This window comes from Mus caroli, chromosome 1 (genome assembly GCF_900094665.2).
Source record: "Mus caroli chromosome 1, CAROLI_EIJ_v1.1, whole genome shotgun sequence".
Classification (NCBI taxonomy): Eukaryota; Metazoa; Chordata; class Mammalia; order Rodentia; family Muridae; genus Mus; species Mus caroli.
This window is the reverse complement of record NC_034570.1, coordinates 113,146,579-113,151,954: the sequence shown is the minus strand read 5'-3', so window position 1 is coordinate 113,151,954 and position 5,376 is coordinate 113,146,579. Positions and strand designations below refer to the sequence as shown.

Here is a 5,376-nt window from a genome sequence, read left to right as displayed (position 1 = left end):
AATTCTTGCCTTCACTGTGAGCCTGAGGACGACCTGAGTCTTGTGAGACTTTGTCTAAAAAAAAGTTGTTGATGTCCTAGTGCCCAGGATGTCTAAATATAAGCTTCATGGAATATAATTGTGACATATGCAATTATTGAGCTTAATTTGAACAAAAGCATGCTCTTAGTCTGAGATGGCCAATGCCCACATAGAAAACACAAATATTAAAACTTATACTAAACCTTTTACTTCAAAAAGAGCAAATAAGATGCTTCATGGGTTAAGGCACTTGCTGTACAAACATGTCACCCTCAGAACCCACATAACAGTGGAAGAAGAGTAGGGGTCCTCTTACCACCTTTGACTGTCATGGCATGCACAGCCCAAATACACATCGCACACATATGCACTCAGTTATACTGAATAAAATTTATAAGGTTTAAATAAAAGAATGCCCTATGAAGTGATATACACACAATGTGTCCTGGAGACAGAGGCAGAAACCAGGCTCCATAGTTACAAACCTAGGACCCCAGAGGCTACAGACCAGTGTAGAGGAGGCCAGAGGCTGGAAGGATTTGTTACTAGAACCTTCTGTGGTGTATGGCTCTGCTGACATTTCAACTCAGGACTTCCAGGCTCCAGAACAGAGTGGCAATATATTTCTCTTGTTCCAGGCCACCCCATCGTGACAGAAGCCCTGGGAAGCCATCAGTTCTTCGCATGCCTTCATTCAGCACTCCATGACACCTCCCAGTTTTCCTTCAGTTCAGTCTTCTTTCTTGTTTCTGTCAAATCAGACACAACCTTGTATCAATCTTGCTTCCACTAGAGAAGGCTAGCGTGGGGAAATATGGCCGCTGAGTTACATTGAACTGAGTGGGGTCATTCCCAGTGATGTGATTTTCTTGTTCTAGGCCTGGGTCAGAGGCACAGAGACACACATGAAAAACTTGGCCTATCCCATCCCCCAACCCACATCTGCTTTTCTACTTCCTCTTCTGATTCGTCCTTGCTGTCTTTACCTTGTGATCTACACTGGAGATGTTGGTCCCATACCTTAGCTTTCAAAGGATGACCCCTAAACTTGATGATCCAAAACCTTGTCCTTCTGATACTGGTCCCAAACTTTGACATTCCAAAGATGATTCACAGTCTTGACCATCTACAAATGACTCCAATCCTTGACCTTTCAAAATGGCTCCAAACCCTAACCTCCTAAGGAAGTCTATACTGTCAAAACAGATGGTAGCATGTTGAACACAGCACTTACTCACACCCCTCCCCCATCCTTTTCATTCCTTCAACTAAGGAGAATGCATTTCTTTTCCTTCTCTTTGCAAGTATATTTTCCTCCTAAACACAAATAACAATCCCGTTGCCCCATAATTAGATTGGATTACAGAATAATTACAACCTTGTTTGCTCTAGGCAGATTACATGGTAATTATACTTGGCATTACCATGAAGAACCAAGAAATTCTGACGATGTCATTACATGGTTATTTGTACAGTACAATGCAGTAGTGTAATTATACATGCAACATTTGTTCTCCAATAGGAGAATGATTAAAACAATGCTAATGCTTCGAAGTGTTGATTAGGTGCCAGCGTGATATGACATTGGCAATGTGGGAAGGGTGTCTGGTTATTAATTCTTCTCACAACGTAGCAATATGTGCCTTCTCCTGGACTCCAGTGTTACCTCTTCAGCAGGCTGGGCTGTGGTCAAGAAAGACATGTGACCATATGCTTGCCTCTCTGTCCTCACAGCTCTGGTAACACTTGCCCTGCAAGTATCAGGGCCAGAGTTTGGGTCAGAAGCCATGTGAAGCCAGCCTTCAATCCCCACATGTGGGAGGCAGAAACATGGACTCTCTAGAGAAAGCAGCCTCATTAGACTGACTGAAATGGTAGGCAAGCTCCAGGTTCAGGGAGAGGCGTACACCTCCACCTACGTAAATACACATAAGAGGCCTTTCTTTAACCTTTATGGTTTGAAAGTGAAATCTGCGCGCCCCCCAGGCTCAAGTGTCCCCAGTTGGTGGCGCTATTTGGGAAGTCTGGGACCTTTAGGAGGTGGAGTCTCACTGGAGAAAGAGGTTCATTGGAGAGCAAACTTTGAGGGTTTGTGGCCTGTTTTGACTTCCTGTTCTCACTACTTTCTTACTGCTAGGCTGGCCTCACACTCCTGCCTCCACGTTCTTCTTTCCTCTGCTCTGTCATAATGGATCTTATCCATCTAGACTGGTAGCCTGAAATAAACCCTTTTCTTCTCTATGTTAAAGTTTGTCCAGGTATTCTGACATAGCTACAGAAAAGAAATCCACAGAGGCTATGAGATCCAGGGACGAATGAGATGAGAAAGCTCTTTCTGAGATCTGCTCATAACACACAGCTGGGCAGAACACTCCTTTGCTTGGACCCCAGGTCCTCCATCTTGAAATTCAGAGCCTTGTCAATGGCCCCTGAATTCAGATCCCAACACCCATGTAAAAGCTAGGCCTTTCTCTCTCTCTCTCTCTCTCTCTCTCTCTCTCTCTCTCTCTCTCTCTCTCTCTCTCTCTGTGTGTGTGTGTGTGTGTGTGTGTGTGTGTGTGTGTGAGTGTGTGTTTGCCTATAACTCCAACTCTTCAGGGGTTGAGAAGTCTGGAGAATCACTGCGAATTACTGAGTGCCTGTCCTGCTCCAGGGATCTCATTTAAAAGAATAAGGTAGAGAATGATACAGCAGGACACCTGGTGTTATCCTCTGGCCTTTGCATGCACACACGTAGGTGTGAACACCTGCAAGCAGCCATGTACATATACCACACACATACACCACACACATGCACACATATACGACCCCACAACATAAATAAATAAAAATATACTTAATTTAAAAGCAAAAATGCCTGCAAATAGAGCTCATGTTTTCAATAAGTTTATGCTTCTGGGTCAGGTCACATTCATTACGATGCCTGGGGCTCATGCAGTCTCTGGGTTGTCATTTGGGTATGCTGTACAGCATTTACAGGGGATGGAACTTCTCTTTGCATGGAGCCTGACAGGTATGAACTACACACAGAGGAGAATAACTCTTTCTTCTTTGGAGAGAGACCCCTGGGATATGCCACATGCCCTTACCTTTATTGGCTTTCTCACTACAATCGTCACTGTTGGTTGTTTTGGGATGAGTGAGATGCAGACTCAGTGTGGGGCAAAGAATGGGATTCAGGAAGCCAGGGACTTAAATTTGATTCTATGCTGGTTATTTCCATCAACTTGTCACAACCTAGGAAGAACATGGGAAGAAAATCTCAGTTGAGTAATTATTTTTATCAGCTTGATATGTGTGTGTGTGGGGGGGGGGGTTGTGTTGATTGGTAATTGGTGTGGAAAGTTCCATTTAGCTATGTTTGCACTGTTCCTGGCTCAGATTCCCAAACAGTAAGAGAGAGGAGAAAGCTGGCTAGGTACGAAGCGGGAGCAAGTAAGAATGCGTTTGTTTCTCTGATCTTGACTGTGTGATGTGATTTGCTGCTGTGAGTTCCTGCCTTGACTTCTTTTCAGAGGTGGGAACTGTAAGTCAGTCTCTTCCTCCTCCTATTGACCAAGCCAGTTCAGCCAGTCAACAGGTTCTCTAGTGCAGGAGTCAGGATTAAAAGGAAAAACAACAATTAGACACCATTGTATCATGACCCCAGCCAGTTCTTGCTGAGGCAAGTTTAATTTTTTCCAGTCTGCTTTTATATCAATCAATGTACATACAAAGAATGTGGTCAGTCCTTAAGACATAAACAAAGTAGTCAAGGAATAAGCAGAGCAAAAATCAAGGCAATAAACAGAGTCCTGTGGTCACTATGCCCTGGGTTTATCAGGATGGTCCAGATACAAGGAACACAACACAGTCCTCGGCTGTGTTTGCCTTGAGCCTACTTCGTTGTCCGAGCCTGATATCAAATTCCTGCCAAATTCCTAGAAGCGACCCCCAAAGCTCTCAATACTATATTTACCTTTGGCCAAGGTGTACAGCAACAGAAATGCAACTCACCTCAAAGACCTTGACTACTTCTTCTTTTGAACATTTTGAGCCTTTCTTACTGGAATCCTGTTCTGAAGATGGCGGTGCTCATCTTGGAGCACTGTGAAGCTTAGGATAGTGCACACTAGGTTGGAGATGGAGCTCAGTGGGCAGAGCCTTTGGCTAGCACACATAAAGCCCTGGGGCCCCATCCCCAGGAATTTGCAAACTGAGCATAGTGGTACATGCTTGTAAACTCAGCATTTGGGAGGTACTGGCAGGAGGTTCAGAAATTCACTATCATCTTAAGCTACATACTGAATTCAAGGTGAGCTTGGAATACGCAAGACTGTGTTTAAAATTTTTTAGATTTATTTTATTCATAGAAGTCCTTTGCCTGCACATATGTCTGTACAACACATGCATGCTTGGTGCCCGAGGAAGTGATGGACCTCCATGTGGGTGCTGGGAATCAAACCTGGGCTCTTCACAAGAACAGCAGTGCTTTCAACCACTGAGCCAACTCTCCAGTCCACAAGACTGTAATTTTAAAAAGTATGAGATACACACACACACACACACACACACACACACACACAGAGAGAGAGAGAGAGAGAGAGAGAGAGAGAGAGAGAGAGAGAGAGAGAGAGAGAGAATAATATGTGTCAAGTAGCTCCTGGCACTATACCTTAAGCACTGGGTAGTGCTCACCCACAGTAGTTGTTTGGGTGGTCACCTGTTTTTAAGATGTGTTTTTCATTTTAAGTTATATGCGTGTGTGTGTGTGTGTGTGAGTGTGTGTGTGTGTGTGTGTGTTCAGGTACTCAGTGAAGGCAGTAAGAGGATACTGGCTCCACTGGAGCTGGAGTTACAGGTGGTTATGAGCCACCTGACCTGGCTTCTGGGAACTGACCTCCAGTCCTCTGCAAGAGCAGTGCATGCTCTTAACTACTGAATCCTCTCCCCAGTCTCTTGGCCTACCACAATATGCTTCCTATGCTATGACCCACAGAACTCCTGTTGCTGAGTTATTTCATTTGCATGGAGATGGGTTGCACCAATCCTCATGTGATCATGTGTCACACTGGACAAATTAATAAAGTGTCTGTGGTCTGGTAGAAGAGCATTGGTTAAATAGTTCCTGTCTGTGTCCACTGCTCTCTACCTGGTCCTTCCCTCCTTCTTCCAAACCACAGTGGAAGAATCCCAACACAGGCTTTCCTCAGTGGCGTGCATATCTGAGAGTGTCACAGACAACTGACTGATCTTTAGAAGACCCTTGTAGCCGGGCGGTGGTGGCGCATGCCTTTAATCCCAGCACTTGGGAGGCAGAGGCAGGCAGATTTCTGAGTTCGAGGCCAGCCTGGTCTACAAAGTGAGTTCCAGGAC

The 5,376-nt window shown here is 44.8% G+C and overlaps 1 long non-coding RNA gene across 1 annotated transcript in view; it reads right to left on the bottom strand.

The window, feature by feature from the left end:
- Window positions 1-297: 297 nt before the first annotated feature.
- LOC110305353 overlaps window positions 298-5,376 on the bottom strand; it is a 50,147-nt gene continuing 45,068 nt past the window's right edge. The window contains exons 2-3 of the long non-coding RNA XR_003837617.1: window positions 3,111-3,258; window positions 298-770 (exon numbers count right to left, since the gene is read on the bottom strand). This is a non-coding gene — a long non-coding RNA (uncharacterized LOC110305353). The remainder of the gene's footprint in view (window positions 771-3,110; window positions 3,259-5,376) is intronic.